Raw genomic sequence first — 18,253 nt, 5'->3', positions numbered from 1 at the left:
TATTAGCATGGGCTCTAAACTTCATCTGTAATGTGCTCACATCTCAATATTGTAACAGGAAGCCTGGGAAACGCATAGAGGGTGAAGATCTACATGCAGAGAAGCTTCAGGCATTGATGAGTGAAGCTTGATTAAAAAATAAACAATCCTCCCCACCCACTCGCCCCTTGGGAACTCTTCATCTGTTAGGTATGGATGATTTTGCGATCCATTTGGTAACAGTGACACCTCTTTACCTATCAGACATCACAAACATGGTTTTAAATTAAAGCCTGATATTAGATGTTGGAGATGCAAAGTCCACACACTCAAGTACAGTGTGAAACCTGCACAGAACGTGATACAGTAGGGTGGAACAATATATTCCCAATTCACACTGAGAAACAGACAACTGATGCAATGTTTCACTTCCAAAGTATAATGCATGTTTGTTATCATCCATATGAGTGGGCAGGACATTCTCTATTGCTTCTTAGCACTGCAGTAGTACAATTTACATCTAAATCTGGAAGAGCAGTTATATTTCCAGAGATGCTTTTAAGAGGTGCCTGAGAAAAACTGGCTCCTGACAGAAACCAGGTAACGGGTGGATAATGTACAAACCTATTTGCTAAACGCCACTTGAAAAATCACAGGCAGCATAATTGACTTTTACAGCTTGGATAATGTAGGTCACTGCATTAGCGCAACAAGAAAATGAATGTATGTTGGAGTGAAAGACAGAAGGGAAGTAATTACAAAATATAGATTAAATAACCATCAGATAACAGGCATAATAATAAGAACAACTAGGGTGAAGATAGAGGAGAAAATTTGTTAAATGGATTGTAGCAGGGTTCTAAGAAACTGCTGGTCTCAGATGCTAGGCTTTTATTTTTTCCTCCTTCATTGCAAACTCAATAAAGTATCCCTCCCCTTTTTGCAGCTGATATCCTACTTCACATGGTATCAGCTTACAGCTTGCTCAGCCTAGAGGGCTATTAAGTCAGAACCTGTTTATATTAACACACAGTTCTTAACTCTTGCAGAAACAGGAAGCCGTAAAGTCTCCAAGAAGTAAGAGGGACCATAGTCCAATCCTGAAAAGCCCCAAATTCTGGCAAAGGCTTACTAAATGCTTTGCATTCTCGGTGCTTCTGCAGTTTAACTCAAAGAAGTTAAAGAAAAAACACAACCACCCAACCCATAACCAAAAAACATTTGCTCTCCCCCTGAATGAATGAACAATCCTAAGAAACCAAAAACAAAGGAAAAAGATAGCGTGGGTGACTAAAGATGCACATATGATTATTTTTTTTTACCCTCCACATTAAACAATTTCAGTCCAGCCTGGCTTAATAGCGATCTGAACTTACCAGCAACAGAGAGCTGTTCAGTGAGCTCTAAAAGGAACATTTGGAGGACCGTCTGTCTTCCAGCAGTTAGGTGTTTTCACAGCACATCAAATCACCATCACAAATATCACTCCTTTAGGGAGGGCACATAGCAGTAAATAAACACACAGATCTAAACTTCTATTTTCTAGAAAAGGGTCTGTGCAAACTTACAGTGAGTGACATCCGAGATGATCAAGGGTGAAGAGAACAAGAAGGAATAACACAGCTACTGACTTCTACTCAATCAGTAGCTTGTATCAATGTTTAAGTGACACTAACTCGCACTCCAGAAGAAACACACTTTTGTCCATCTCAACTCATGCAAATTCACACTAGCTGATGTGCAGATGGCATCCTGATTGTCATTCTAATAAGGTCAGGGATGGAAGCTGGAAGAAAAGATTGAGAGAGTCACTGAAAACTTAGTGGAAGTGAAAGATGCATAGTTTTCATACTGAAGAGGAACAAAATCCATCAGCTCGGCGCTCCTTACACAAGTTGCCTCTGAATCTAACTTTATGAGATCAAAGTTGAACAACAGCCACATACAAATTTCTAGAAGCAGGAATATAGAATAAGTCTCATGGGTACATGTGTCCTCTAGAAAGGCACAGAACACCACTATACATAGCAACTCAGAAGGCTACCAGCCAGCTCCTCTTGGTCCTACAAGTGTGGAAAAGGCATAGCCAAGGAAAAAGGGGACACTAAAAAAGGCTCTACAGAAGCACGCCTGAGGAAGAAACCTTTGATCCTTTTGAATGCAGGAGAAGCTACAACTACCTCACTCATCGCTGCATTATATGAAGCACAGAATATGCTTGCCTCATAAGAACTGTTGAGTTTTAACATTTTTCTCCCTTAAGAAAATAATAATTTAACATGGGCTTGTCATCTGCATTTGATTGTGTGCTAGGGCTGCTTAACACACAAACACAACATGGGGAGGGTCCAAGGAGCAGCGCTCACTTTTGTTCATGCACTGCCCAGGAGTGGGAATGGGAAAGAAACACACCTCCTTAGACTTGATTGTCTTTTATCACAATAAGGGGTAGCATTGCCTCATCTGGTCATTTGCAACACAGGCCCTAATATATGTTCTCCTGAAGCATTACTTCTGCTGTATGCAGCTCGTAGCCTGTGGCTGCATTGGATCATCTTTGTCCGCTGTTGCTCTGTTCATTAATCAATGGCTCCTCTGAATGCGAATGAGTTCTGAAAGGAGCCAGGTGAAAGGAATGGCAATTTGCTCACAGCTTGATAATTACGCATTCTTCAAAATAAATTAAAGCCAGAGCTAACAGCAGCACACTGTTTTCAGAAGTCCTGCTTACACAGAGAAATTAATTGGAAAGTACATTGATTGGAGGGGCTGCTGATTTCCAGCATGGAATTTATTTCCCCATTGTTTCACAGCAGCTCCCAGACCGCTTAGCAAACAGAACCTCTCACCTCTGCTCAAACCAAGAGGAGGATAAAAGGAAGCATAAATAACCTCTACTCATTTGAAACCACCTTCGGAGAAACCTTGTTTCCTCACAGAATAAAGCAGTGTTTGGGAGGCAAAGGTATCACAGTCTTCAGCGAACCTTTGCTTTTGGGTTACCCAAGGCACCAAAGCTCCAAGCTCAGTGAAAACAAGTCATATGGCAATGAGTAGTTTTACAACAGAAATGCTTCAAACTAGCTCTTTCATCCTGAGACACACAAATTGAGGGTTTGGGTGAACAATCAAAAGCTAAACTCCATGCAGACAAATTACCTATGTTCTTTACGTCTTAATGAAGAAATTTCACAGACAAGCGAAAGAGAAACTCATCCACTGCAGAACTACAGGCTCTCGGTTACTTGCTGTGTAAAAGCTATCTAAACTCCAGTCCAAACACTTTGGCAACTTGCCACTCAATCTGAGGTATTGGAAAGAGGTAACTTCAGAGATTCCTGGGCCGCAAGACACCACAGAGCACACTGCAAGGACTCCAATTTGGAAGAGAATCCTTTCCCCTGAGTGTGCTAAGCATACTAACTGACAGCAAGGTTAGGGCAATCTTCCGAGCTACTACCATTACAGAAGATAGTTGTTTTCTTGTAGAACAAATCTTGGGTTGTTGTTTCATTCTGTTTATTCTTTTCTTCTTGTACAACAACCCTGCTTGCCTTACCAGTCTGCACATGTTTAAAAGGGTAGCTCTGCATAATAAATTGGGTTTGTGTAATCAAATATTTTAGGAGATGAGATTAGTTTTAATTTGTTGTTCTCGCAGTTCCTCCCCCATTCTTCATAAAACTGCACCCAGCACAGCAGGAATTTATCTTAACCAGGGCTTTCCAGATCTAACGCTGGCACAGTCAGGCAATTATTGCAAATAAGTAAAAGATCGAATACACGAGAGAATTACACCTACTTAGATCCACTTCATATTTTTTGTGTGGTGAAACAAATGTTAAGGTGGCAAGGAGACAGTTGCTGTTTTCTTCCTAAGAGCAAGGCACTGGAGTGCTCAGAAAGGACCAGGAAAACACTCCCATTCCAACTTGTTTAGATACATGACACCTTCAGCAATATCCTTAGCTGCCAAAAGCAAGAGCTCAGGATTTATAATCCCGTTGTACTGTGACATCTGAAACAAAAGACTAAAACACAATCTCATTCTTACAGTTGCCCAAATTTGCTTATCTGAAACTCTTGGTTTGCCCCATTAGGAAACGATGACTTCGAGCACAGTTTCCAAGGAGTCTGCATGCAAATACACCTGAGGGTTTGATTCATATTGTGTATATCTATCTTTACATTTCATCTTTCCACCCAACACTGTAGTGTCTGAGTATTTGAAAAAAAAAAAAAGAAACCCAAAAAACAATCAGAGTAATAGCAGGTACCCTTCTCTTTAGTCAATGCCAGGGTGAAATGGATTATATTCTGTTCCAGCTGAAATTGCTTCTCCTGGGCTAAGCTAGGAGACATTTGTACAAATTATTCTCGAGATCCTTGTGATCCATGTTCAGGAAAGAAGGGTATGAATTGGCAAGATGGGAACAGCTGGAGACCACTTCTCATTGCCTGAGCAAGATACCTTCATAATAAAAATTAAAATAAAACAAAACCCATCATCAGCCAAAAGCAGAAGCCACATTCTGAAGCATCACCTGTTTTAACACTTCCTAGATAGCTACCTCATTCATAAGCAATGTGCTGATTTTACACAGCAGGCAGAAAGGCACCAGGGCAGTTGGCTGGGATACAGACTGCAGTGGTACCAGGCCAGGGCAGTTTTCTGGTCAGTTGTATGCCTTTGCTCAGCTATGCATGACACTGCTATGTGCTGCGTGGAAAAGAGCCATAGAGCAATACGGCAGGGATTGTAAAAGGGGGTTTCACAGAGCTTTTATAGCCCTCTAAATGACACCTACATTTCAGTCAAAGCATAGTTTTAACTGCACACCTCACCTATATCACTTATTCATATCAAGGCTATGCATAGTTCAAGAGTAAAATACTACTGAACTCAATGACAGTTTGATGATTAACGCCACAGGAACTGTCTTCAACTCTGAACTTGTTCACTGCTGCACATACAGTCGCCTGAATTACTGACACCACAGTCTCTCATCTACAGCAGAACATAAATTCCCTATAGACCCCTACACCCTTGATCAGGAGCCCCTCGACACATCATTAATTCCTTATCAATTCACCAGTTCAACACTGTTCATCAATTCTTATGTTAATGATAAAGCTTCTCCTCAGTGTCACAGTTCCCAGCAAAACAACAGATCTAATGGATACCTGAGCTATCACAAAGCTTGCACATTTCAAAGCACTTTCAAGGGGAAAAAAAAGCCAACAAAATGCCCAAAGAAATACTGAGGGGAAAAAAAAAAACAAACAACCCAGCATAGTGCAGGTTGCATATTAATGTTGATAACACAAACTTCAAGCTGCTTAAAGTCAATTGAACCTCACAGGCCATATTTTTTAAAAGCTTCCAATTTAAACAAACTTACAAAGATTTTTTTTAATTATTATTTTTACATTTGCACTGCTTCGATTTTTTTCCAAGGTATCACAGAGTCACAGAATGACAGGGGTTGGAAGGGACCTCTGGAGATCATCTAGTCCAACTCCCCTGCCAGAGCAGGTACACGTAGAGCAGGTTGCACAGGACGGTGTCCAGGCAGGTTCTGAATGTCTTCAGAGTCAGAGACTGCACTACCTCTCTGCGCAGCCTGTTCCAGTGCTCTGCCACCCTCAAGGGAAAGAAGTTCCTCCTCATGTTTAGATGGAACTTCCTATCAACTGAGGACGCATGGAAAAACCTTTCTTTCTTTCCTTCTTTGTCTTCCCCTGCACCAGACAAACTGTATCAAATTGGTATTCGGGGTATGAGCCAGGCTGTAGGACTTTCTATTCATTCCCTGATTAACTTGTTTCAGTTGTGCCAACTTGGATTTTGTTGCTGAAGCCATGTAGAAAATGTGCTAAGGGACTATATTTTTTAGAAAGGAAAGGCACAGACCTCCCATCTTCCAAAAATACAAAGGAACACCTAAGTAGCATTTACCTGTAACTTCAAGACACACTAACTTTTTATTTATGGATCTGAAGCACAAGTCATGTATCCAAAATATATGCTTCCATTTTGGAAGCGGCTGAATCCTTTGCAAGGCAATTTGTAAGATTTACACTTGCTATATTTAATAGGGCTATTAAACACGTGGACAAGGTGGACTTGGTGATTGGCAGTAACAGACTTTTTCATTCCTCTTTTTTCATTCCCCTTTGCAATTCCCTCAAGCAGGCTGAACTTATTTACAGCAACTTTTTATTTGCAGTGCTCTGGAATAGCACCGCTGGCGCTTTTCAAGATTTGCAGAAATACAGCCACAGGGTGGAGTAGCACCCATGGACAGACCCATCTCTGTCTCAGTGCAAGAGGGTAAAAAAAAAAAACAAAAAACAAACAAACAAACAAACAAAAAAACACAAAACCAAAACCACACAACACAAAAAACAAAAGAACGTCCCTTCTGTCTCATTGTTGCTTTTGAAAATCCTTGTGGGTTTATTTTCTAAAACTCTCTACTTTCCAGTGGGCATTCCTACCACCAGTCCTATGGCTAATTAATATTATTGCGGAAAGGGCCCTGAATCCAGTGGTCTAGACACTCCCCAGGAAAGCCTACATCCTACTCCCAGAAGTGATGCCCGAGATGGTCCTTATCCCCAGTTACTGTACATAATTACAACTTTGCATTTGTTATTTATGTTATTAATATTTGCACCTATTCAAGAAATCACACACACTATATCAGTTCCTGAGAAATACAGCCACCTCAGGTGGAAGGAATTTAGGATGTCTTAAGAAATAATACAGCAGGACCAGGCAACTGCTGGAGACAAGGAAAGAGGAAGAATGCTGTACAAAGACATTAAATACCTCTGCACGAGCAGACATCACCAGTGGTGTCAGCCAACTACTCCAGCCATCAAAGTGAATGGAAAGGCACCCCCTACCTTTGGTGAGTGCTGCACTACATTCTAAGTACATCAACCCTTCAAAACAACTGATCATGTGAATGGATGCAGCTGCAGAGCACAGCAAGAGCAAAAGGGTCAGTGTCTCTGAGCCATGTCTCTGCAAACCCCATGAAAAGTGCCAGCACAGACTTGTCCCCCAGTGCCTGGGAGGTCTGCCCAGTGCCATACCAGGGGAGAGCCCCAGAGGTTTGCAGCTCCCTGGCAGACCTCTGCAGGTCTTGCTTCATTAAATCCTCGGGGCTGCTGCACTGCAGAGATAGGCAGAGCATCACTGATTCTTTTTTGAAAAATTCATTTAAACAGCAGAGCTGGGTGGGACTGGGGAGGCAGCAGCCAATTAAGAAACCATCAAACTTCTCTTAAAAACCTCCCTCAATAATGCTCCCCCCTCCTGCCTCCAGCCAACATGGTAATTGTGTCTAATTTCTAAATTTTCATGCAGTTGCTGCATTTGCCTCCCCTTAATGAGATGTAAATGTGTTGCCAGTTTGTGGATTTGTTTAATTGCAGGGTAGCTAAACTGTGATTGGCCAGAAGGTTCATTTTTAAATTTATTTATTTAGCACACATGCAAGGCATTTTTAAGATTCTTTACTCCAGCTAAAAGAGGGAGAGGAACATATTCTATTTTCCTGTTATGTTCAGGGTTCTGTCGCAAAGAAACCATCTGGTTTTCCAAGTGTTTGCTAGCGAACTTGAAAGACTTCTGCCATGTTCCAAGCATTTGAAGTAACTCTGAAGACCTCCTGTTTGATCCAGGTTCCTAAGCTGGACTCTGATGGATCTTTGGTTCTCACTGGGCACAAGAAACCCACTCAAAGCATTTTAAGTGTCTTTGCTACACAACAATATTCCTTCACCGGGCTTTTCCTCACCCACCTCCCATAAGGGCATTTTAAAAAAAGGATGAAAGACTCAGGTCCTAAACTGGGTAAGAACAGAGTCATCATTACCTAGACTAACTAAGATCCACTAAAGCTTGAAGAAAACACTAACTGATTTTAGTACCTTTAACTTACAGCCACTCAAGAGTTTGCTCAAATATAGGAGAGCAGTAAGAAATCTTCTAAATCTCAACAAAACTTTTAAGTATAGACAAAACCCTAATTTGCCTTGCTGAACCTTTACTACCAAGGATGAAGATATAGAAAAGGCTTGGTTTGATTTGCAGATCTCAAAACATCTGGAAGTGAGAAAATAGTCTCCTACAAACTGTGTCCATCTGGTATCAATGATGTAAGCAGAAGCACAGGGCCACTTCTGCAGGGGCAGCTTTCAAACTAGACCCACACAGTAAAAGCACGAAGTTCTGGGTTTGCTGCTTTGTAACCCAGAGATCAATTCTTCCACTCTGCTGCTACTTAAAAATAATTAGTCTGCTGAGAAACTATAGCTTTTCCAATACTAAGACCACTGTATAAGTAATACACTCATTTTCAGAATTTCTTTAACATTCTGGTTTTGATCAGTTTTATAACACTTAATGCTGCTTTTAGCACTTACCTTCATGTAATGACTCACCCATATAACTAATTGAGACTTGCACACATAAGTTTCCCCTCAACCTCCCAGTAAAATTCTACAGCAGCAGTATTTACCTTAGCATTAGACATCTCAGCACCTAGCACAACAGATTCCAATTACCATCATCTATAAAACCCAACATCCAACCTCAAGAAATTAAGGGTCCCTTTCCCATTCTGATGTCCTACAGGACTATCTAAGGATACATCTCGCCTGCAAAGTGCTACTCCTACAGCAGTAGTAGACCTATACAGACCTATATTTAGACCTATATGTTTCTTCCTGGGCTGGAGGGCCAAAACAATGACCCTGGACCAGAAACACCATTCTCAGGAAAGGTTCATTTCCTGGTAAATCCGTCTAGGAGACACCACAAGCATGTGTTTGCTAGTGAAAGACATCGTCGCATAAGTGGTGAATATCTCGCTGTACAAACCACTTCTATGCATCCTAGAGAAAAGAACGGAAGTTGACTGCAGCTCCATCTACCTGTTATTCCACCATAAACAGATAGCTACAAAGGTAATCAGCATGTCCCAGAGCCAAGGGCACCACTTCTCTCAGCCATTGTCAGTAACGGCCAATAACACAAGCCAGCAAAGTAAAGGGAAGTGACAGCAGGGAAATAATTTAGCCTTTAACTGACATGTTATCCAGTTAAAAGCCATTTACCTTCTGCTGCTCGGTGTGTCATTGCTCATTTTAGTTTTGAAGTGACATCTCCCCAAGTGCCATTAACATGCCAGCAGTGAAAGGGAATTTATAGAGTATGCACCCTGGAGAATTATAGCCTGGGTGGTTGTGGTGAAGGAAAGTATGTTGTGGACTCCTTGTTTATCGTTATAGCTCCCACCCCATCCAATTCCGAGCATCAGGCAACTCCACTGTCATCACCCTCTCCCTGCAGCATAGTATGACCTGATAATGCATTTCAGCAGTAATTATTGTCTAGGCAGATCCCCTAGAATTCAACAAAATACAGCATTTAAATTCCTCTTTCCGGAGGAAGAAGGCGTCTATTCCATAACACTGGCAGGCCAACAGCACCAAGAGGACCATGGTAACAACTTACCACCAAATATAACTGTCCTGGGTAATGCGCAAAGAACTATAGTGTAAAACTGATGGGAATTTGGGGGGGAAAAAAAAACCAAACCAAACTGGAGGGTTTTTCCAGGACTAAATTCCTGCACTTACAAAAATGTTACATGAAACTGGATGCCCGTGCAGCATGCGAATGAGAGAGCTCACCTCAACACTACTCTCTGTAGACTACATCAAGTACAACAAGAAGACCTAGGACTACTATCTTCCCTTCTAATCATCCAAGCTAACCATAAATAGCAATAGATTTCAACCTACTAGACAAACTCTGGCTTCTTAAAATGATCAAGTCTGGGTAAAGATAAAAGACACCACTTACCATAGGCCGAGTCGCAGTAAAAGCCCAAGTCACCTTGGAAGTCAGAATTAGCAATGCTATCAGTATCGGTATCTACAAGTTCAAATTTGACATAGCAAACAGATACAAGCCTGCATCCACAACAGTCAGGTCTGGCAGGATTCAAAACACACCAAGAGGCAACTTCCATGGAAAACTGCACACCTTTAGTTGCTAAGTGGGAGAGGGGCAAATAGTCACTAATTGAATTCACAGTTGCCCTTTACTCAGATACATTCAGATGACAGATGAATTTGCATTAGTTTAATGTGAATCACCACAGATAATGGAAAACAATACTTATGCTAATGAGAGAACAGAGCAAAAGCTTTGCAAATGAGATGCCATTTGTTCACCAGCTGGGGTGCAGCTGATTAGAAATAGCACTGCGATTGATAGCTCCATCCATCCCCACTTCCAGCGTGCCACCTCTGTGGGGCACCCCCACAACACCCTTACTTCCCCAGTGCTTCCCGGGCACCCCGAGGGCGCCGCCTAGCAGGGGAGAGGCGTCCCAAACCAGGCGGAGACATTCTGGGGACAGACAAAGGTGTGGGCCAGGCCACAGGGCCAACGGGAAAGGGAGCACCTAGCTGTGGTAAAAAAACCAACACCTGCCAGCATACCTGCGCCTTCCCACCAAGGCACACGCGCTCCTCGCACCGTCGGTGCCCGCTTTTACCGAGTCCCGGCCGGTCACCGCACCGACCAGCACCTCCTGCCTTCGCCAGCCGCCATTTTCTAAACATGGCGGACACGCTGCCGCGCGTGACGGCGGCGGGGCGTGCGCCTGCGCCGGGCGGCAAGTGGGCGGAGCGTGGGGCACGCGGGGCAGGCGGCAAGCGCGTGCCGGCGGCGGCGACGGAGTGCGTGGAGACCCGGCGGGGCTGGCCGGCGCTCTGCGCTGCCGGGCCGAAAGTGGCTTTCCCTGGGCGCCGCTCCGTCTTCTGGCACCCTCAGAGCAGCAGTTCCGCACCAGCTTGGGAAGGGGTGAGGTGATGAATATTGAAAAAAAAAAAAAAAAAAAACCAAACAAAAAAACCACACACACACACACAAAAAAAAAAAAAAAAAAAAAAAAACCAGAAAAATCCCCTTGAGTTTTGGGGTGTTTCTGCCGAGTGGCAATGCGGTGCAGAGCGCTTCCCCTCAGCCTGTATCTTCTATCAGAAGCCATCGCCCCTGAGAAAAGGAGCAAGGGCATTTTTTTGCCGCGGGGTCGCAGCACAGAGGTGGTGGAAGGAGCCGCTGAGGACCCCGCTAAGAGCGCTGGGCTCTGAGGTGGGACATGGGGCTCTGAGGTGGGACATGGGGGGCCGAGGTGGGACATGGGGGGCCGAGGTGGAGGAGGTCTGAGGGGGCACGTGCCGGATCGGGGGCGGGGGGGGGGGTGGGGAGAGGCGCTTTGGTAGGTGCGGTGCTAAGAGGAGACCTGGTGATCGAGGGCGCTGTCCAGTGATGCTGTGTGATATTTACAAGCCTGTGACCAGAAGAGCTTGAGGCAGAAATTTACTGCTTCTGCTTCAGGGGTGTTTGCAGCAATGTGACTGAGCGAGGTTTGTTGTATCTCACTCCTACTGAGCAAAGTCCTAGTCTTCGCGTCGTTGGTTTAGTGAATAAATTGCCTGATGCCATGTGAAATGTGTAGATGGAGGAGGGTTGTCTGCATGAGTGACCAGAAAACAGCTCGTGTGCAAGGTGAACTTGTGCGAGGATTTTCCTGCTAGGCAGTGGTTGGTATACATTTTTTTAAGACTGTATGATAGAAGGAAAACCTTACAAACTTACATAAATGCAAAGTACAAGAAAACATTGTGGAAAACTGGAAAACAGTGCTTGTCATTCACTGGATATTTTGATGCCTTGTGATTCCATTAGCAATGTGAGAGGGGATATGGCAACAAACGTGACCCAAATACGATGCTGGTGCAAAAGTGTGGGCTAAGCAGGCAGAGCTCTGAAAGGACTTCAGAGCCAGCAGGCTACTTTTAGGCAAAAATTGTAGTATGTGGGCAAAGCTTTGTGGAATAACCATGCTGTGGCATGATATGATTCAGAGGCACTGGCACAGCTGTATAGAGATTTATAGCCTTTCATATTACTGAACTATAATCGTGTTGAATTGTATGATAGGAGTTTACTCTGCTCCTGCCTGTGTGAGCTCTGCAAATTTTTTAGTTCCTTAATTTTCACACCCACTAAGAAAGATTTAAAATACTTATGTTTTTAGGAAGGGAATAAGAAAGCGGGTGTATAATGGCATTGCTGGCTTGGCTTACTGTACCTGGCACTGTACGTTCATCATTTCTTGCACAGTTATTACCTTTGGCTTTTAATATGTTATTATATAAATATTCATTATATACAAAAGCACACCGACCCAGAACAAAGGAAATAAGCATCTCCTGGAGGAGGGCTGGAGGTAGGGTGCCACACTATCTTGGGATTTCCTTGAATATTTGCATTTAATTCCTGAAATTTCTAAAGCAACTGAATAGCTCCAGACACAGGGTGGTACATGAGCAGAATCTGTTCTTCTGTTGGTTGTTATTCCAGCAAAGCAAAGATCTGAATAAATGAGCGCTTGAGAAATGTCTGAACTAAGGAAGCTTGCCCCACTGAGAGATGCTGACACAACTCTTTTAAAGTAGTGTAGCTGCATGTTTCCAAGGGCAGAGGGGATATCTACTTAGCAGGGGAGGATGCTGCTGGGAAGGTTTGTCCGGTTTTACCCCTTTTTCTTCTCCTTTTCTCCTTTCCTTTCCTTTCCTTTCCCTTCCATAGCACCTCCTCCTGTGATCCATCACACAGGGTTAGGCAAATCATGATCCTTAATGCAAGCACATGGAACAGCTTTTCTGGCTTCTGCTCTCTGTGATCTCTTGTCTTGCAGTAATAGAGTCTGGCTGGCATTGTGACCTTGTGTGGGACATTTGGCAACTTTTCTGATGTTGATGGTTTGTGGATAAATTGCTCTTCTAGCATTATTTTGGCAGAGGCAGTAGTTTTGGAGGAATGCAATGGCGTTTGTGAAAGTTGCTCACTGGTGTGCAGACCAAAATATGAAGACATATATAGCCCTTCCCTTGGAACTCTGCCAGCATATCCACACCCACCACTGAAGTTCCTGCTGCTGCTTGGACAGTGAGTAGCTGAAAGGATATAACGCATTCATGAACTATTGCATTTGTTCCATCTTATATCTACTACAAATATCTGCACCAGAATCCAGATCAGAAAAGCTAAACTTTAATTCAGTTCAGGGGCCACTGAATGAACTGCAGCCTTGACCATCACAAGAACTTCTACTGTTTAACTTGCTGAATCTAAATTCTGAACAAAAACTTCTCCAGTGTCTCACCCTCGTACTACTTCATAGCATATCCCCTCAGCAGCTGGACAGAGCTTTTCTCCTGAACCCCTTTACCCTTTTGTCTTCTAAGGAAAAGTTGTACTAGAATGGAATTTGCTTTAATCTGAACACACAGTGCTTAGGACTCTCCTGGGACCTTGTTCTCTGTTGAACCCATTTTTATTCATCCATCAAAAAGTATTAATTCTCCCTTTTGCATTGCTCTCTGCTTGGGTTTTTTATTTTTTCATTATCTTTTAGAGCACTGAGGAACCCCATCCCTTTCTGCTCAAGCCACAAGATGATAAAGTTGTTTTTCCCTCCAGCTCTTTTCAATGCATCATTTAGCAGACCTCCTCTAACATGTTCTGAAAAGCCTCTCTTATCCCAGGTGGAGGGCGGGGAGGAGGATCTGTAGCCTGGTGGGACTGTGGAGTTGAAATCCATCTAGGTTTAAATAGCTCAAGGTCAGCTCGGGATGGAAAGGACAACAGCAGATTTCTGGAGACTTCATTCAATGAACTGTTGATTGGAAAAGCTCTTTCAGATCCCTGTGGAGCAGAATCTGGAAGAAACGCATTTTCCAAAAGGAGGACAGCGGGTTAGTTGTTAATGATTTCAATAAAGCAAGAGAAGGCACATTAGGAGGTTGGCCATAAGGGTAAAAAAGGAGGCTGGTATATTGCTCATTAGTGGTTTGCTAAAATTAACTCCATTACCGTGTTTGCTTTCATTGCAAACCTTCCATTTAATTGCAATTACCACCGAACTGCAAAGAAGGGACCCTGCTTCGTGCTACAGGTCATCAGTATCAGAAGAGAACCCAGAGCTGAATGTGTGAACTGCTGTTTTAAGGGCTGTCTCAGTGGTATAGTTGAGCCTGTTCAGCCTGGTTTTGCTATGCTGTTAACTTGGGAGGAAAGTGGGGATTTACTGTCGTTCCTTTCCAAAGGTATCACATGTATTATTTCACAAGTATGAGTAGGAAGTTTCAATTAAAATAAAAAAAAAAAAAACAAAAACAGAGGACCTGATCCAATGGGTGGTGAAATCAGTGACAGCTGGGCTATAGTTTTCTTTCAGCCTTGGATTAAGCCCAAACCCCTACAAATTTAGTTTCTGTATGAAAAAAGTGGAGTTTTTTTACCTTTTCCCTTTCTGTATTCTTGCATTTCCTTTGATGTTCCTTTTCTCTTTCAGAAGCTATTGATTCTCATCTTGTCTTTTATTTACTGCCAGTTGCCTCATTATGTCAGGAATCCTATACTGAAATGCTGTTCTGTTTTCTGCATACACCATCGTGTTTTCTGCATTCACAACCTTTAAATAAAGAAAAGGCATTGCTGTTCTCTGTGAAGGTGGCTGCCAGTTGGCTAGTTAGTGTTTGAATTTATAATACAGAATGAAAAAGGGGAATAGCTGGAATGCTTTTCCAGCACAGGGAGGTATTTTGCTTTCATCATACAGGTATCCAGTCCATTCTGAAAATGACAACAGTGACAGTTTTGGCTAAAGACACTAGGATACACTGGGCAGCTTACTTCTTTCCTTCTTTCCAGTGAAATCCACGAGGATTTCAGGAGCCTACCCGCAGTGTGAAGACAGGGAGAGAGTTAGACCTCTGTTCTTAAGGGCTTTTCTGAAACCTCCAAGTAGGTCTGCTGCTCACTTCAGCAAGTTCAGAAGAGAGATGGGCTAAATTACACATGTGTAGATTTGAACTTGTGGTTTCATGGTGTGAGGTTATGGCAAGACTGCCATTCCCTTCAGCCTCCAGTTTATCCTCCTTCACTAGTCCCAGGTAAGCAGAGGTCCATGTGGTGGCAGCTTTTTCTGGAAACAGAAGCCAGTTTGGGAAGGGAAGGCTGCAAGCAGCAAAGTGAATGGAAGGAGAGAAAAGGACAAACAACTCTGATGGAAGTAGGTCTTTAATGCTATGGCCTGTCTCTTTGGGCTCCTTAGAAACAGTTAGAGCTGCAGTTTCAGACAGAGATTGCACTATGAACGGAAAGCAGATGTTCTCTGAATGCAGTTAGCTACTAGCAATAAAATGCTAAGTGTTTGGAAAATGCAGTAATTCAGTCATGTGATTTTTATTTCTGTACTTTGGTCACTGACCGTACAATGGCACTGAAAAATGGGAGTAGATTGTATTTAGGAAGAAAATGGAAGATGGCTGTCAAAGAAGTAAATAAAATGAAGTGGCTAAGCCCATTTTAATTAAAACTTAGGGTGAAGTAGTTATTTCATTCTTGTAGATGGTTCCAAAGCTCTGCTTCCCACTTTATGTTGATGTGTTGTGTCTGTGGATCTGATGCAGGTAAAGTTAATTCATAGAGTGATACAAATATGAGGCTACATCTGGTAACATACTATCTAATCAGCAGAATTGGCTGCCAGGAATTATGCTGCTGCTCTCACCAATTAGCACAAATGTGTGGGGTAGTCATAAATATAACATGAAATGTGGGATTTTGATTACCTGAATGTACAGGAATGTACTTGTAATGTAGAGCTATGAAAGCATTAGAAATGCCTTGCCAGATCTCTGCCCTAGGTTCAGGAAGGGCACTGATCAATTGGTGTAGCTCAGTAGGTAGAGGAACTGAAGAATGGGACAGGAGTGAATGACTGTAAGCAAGTCTAACTTCTCTGCTTAGCCAGGAGCAGAAATATCAGAGTAAAAATACTCTGCTTTTAGCTCTAACCTTGTCATACCATAACTACCCATTTTTGATTCTGAAAGCTCATCTTATCTAGCTTGTGCCCTGAGAACGCTGACCATTTTCTCCCTGTGCTCCTGGGGCTCTGCAAATTAGCCACAAATGAGCTTCCAAACTAGAGTGTTGTTTGTGGCAAGTGGATACAGGGTGTGTGGGAGAGGTACAGCCAGGAATCAGTGCTGGCTTAGTAGACAGAGAGCTGCCATTGGAGAGGGGCACTGAAGCTTGCTGTGCAGCTTTTTTCTAGCTGTGCAACAGGTTTGCTTTGCTATGCATTGGTTTCACTAGCAAAAAAAGTAATAGATGGAGCTGTGTAAATAATCAGTGTTTATATTCAGCAGTGTGCTGAAAAGCAGAAAGCATACTTTTGAGGAAAGAAGCATTTGTTACTTTCCCACGAGGTGGAGGGAAAATGAAGAAGGAAATATGTGTTTCAGGTTGAGTGAAACATTGATTTGTTTTGGAGTAAGAGGGACGGAGGTTATCCGTTCTATTACAATTTGGCATATTTTTAAAATAAAAGATCTTGGTGCTGGATAAAGGAAAGGGTTAGTTTAAAAAAGAAAAACGCCATAAATATGTTTTGTTTTTTCCAATTTGTTTTCTTTGGTTGAAAGAACTTCTAAATTTGTCACGTGTTAATCCCTCTACGTATGTCTATCAGTAAAGCCTTTACTAGAACCACCTCCCCTTGTCAATTTAGAATGTTTTCTCCAAGGGGCAGTGGTTATTTAGTGCCAGCAGAGCTTATTTAGTTAATTTCTGTGTGTATACAATGTGGAAACAGGAGGTTTCAGAGTGCTGGCACAGACTCAGGCAGAATCAAAAGATATGAACAATATCTGTCCCCACTGCATTCATCCCTGTGAGACCTGATTGTTGCTGGAGCTGACAATGGCTGTATGGTTATTAATGCTGAAGGGGACTCTGCTATGTTGTTATGCAGGTCCAGATACCACTTATTTTTTGTGCTTTCTGAATGCTGCTCTTGAAGGACAAGTAGCTTTGAAGCAGACCAAGGTTAGATCTGGTGACCTTTACTGATATTTTTTACTCTTTTTTTGCCCCCTCCTTTTTCTTTGCATTGGTTCTGTGTTGTAGGCACATTGTAGGTTGAGCAAATCTCTGGATAATTCTTTCTCAGCTGGGAAAGGATAAGCAAGAGGTCCACACGTCAGGAGCATGAGATAGGCAGGGAGACACCATTGATTAGCTAAGACACTTGGAATTGTTTTCAGCAGCACTCAGACACCCAGGGAGAGAAGCAGGAAGAAAAGCCTACCCTGGGTTTAAGTGGGGATCTCATGCAGGTACTAAAATGCAAGAGACCTGTATCAGAAGCAGATAAATGGGCTGTTAAGTCCTGCAGTCAGTAAGTAGGGGAGTAATCGGAATCAACTGTATTAAGTTCAGTTGCATCTCTGCATGCTTGCTTATTCATATGGATGAGATGGAGCAGGGGGATGGTGAAGGCAGTAGACTGCAGGCAGGATGGATGCAAATAGGGTGGAGCAATATGTGTGTTCATTATTAGGTCTGGCAGTGCTCTACATGAAGCCCAGCAGAAAGACAGGACATATAAGGTCCAGTTATTGGCAAAACCAGTGGAAGAAGAGTAAGGAGCTATCAGCTGTTGGCCTCACTGATGGGTAATGCTGACTGTTCACTGGTCAGCGTCTTGAGTTGGAGGAGACTGCAGCACTGCCAGGGCATACTAGTGTTTTATGGCCTCTTAAACATGTGGGGAGCTGAGGTGATCTTATGATGCTCTGGGTAGAGAAAGAAAAATGAGCCAGTTAGGAGAAAGTAAGAAGGACTCACAGCCAAGTTTGTAATTTGGAGCTTTCTGTAAATCTGGTACTACCTTGTCTAACAGAAGGGGAGAGGATGTAGTAAGCAGATGATTTAAAAGCAAAACCAAAAAAAGGTGTGATCTTTAATAACAGCAGATGAAAAGGGCAACAAAAGAGTGACGAGCAGCTTCTTAGCTGTTCACAACCTACAGCCAGGTGCTCTCCAGCCCAGCTCAACCAACAAACTGCTTGTGCTTCTTGCTGCTAGTTTCCTGGTGGCTTTAGCTCTCTGAGTGTTACTGCAAACAAATGTCTGCAGTCCAGAGCCAATTTAAAAAAAAAAAAAAACAAAAAACATGCCGTGACAAAGGTAGAATAATGGAAAGGAGGAAATGGGTCCTGACAAAGAGAATTAACGGTCCACTGGGCTGGCCTCCAGTGAGCACCAAGCCCTGCTTTGTGAAGCACTGTAGAGGAAGAGAAAGCAAGTGGAGTGGAGCCTGTG

The sequence above is a fragment of the Vanellus vanellus genome, assembly GCF_965231255.1.
Source record: "Vanellus vanellus genome assembly, chromosome: 21".
NCBI classification, from domain to species: domain Eukaryota; kingdom Metazoa; phylum Chordata; class Aves; order Charadriiformes; family Charadriidae; genus Vanellus; species Vanellus vanellus.
Note: the sequence above shows the minus strand (reverse complement) of the source record.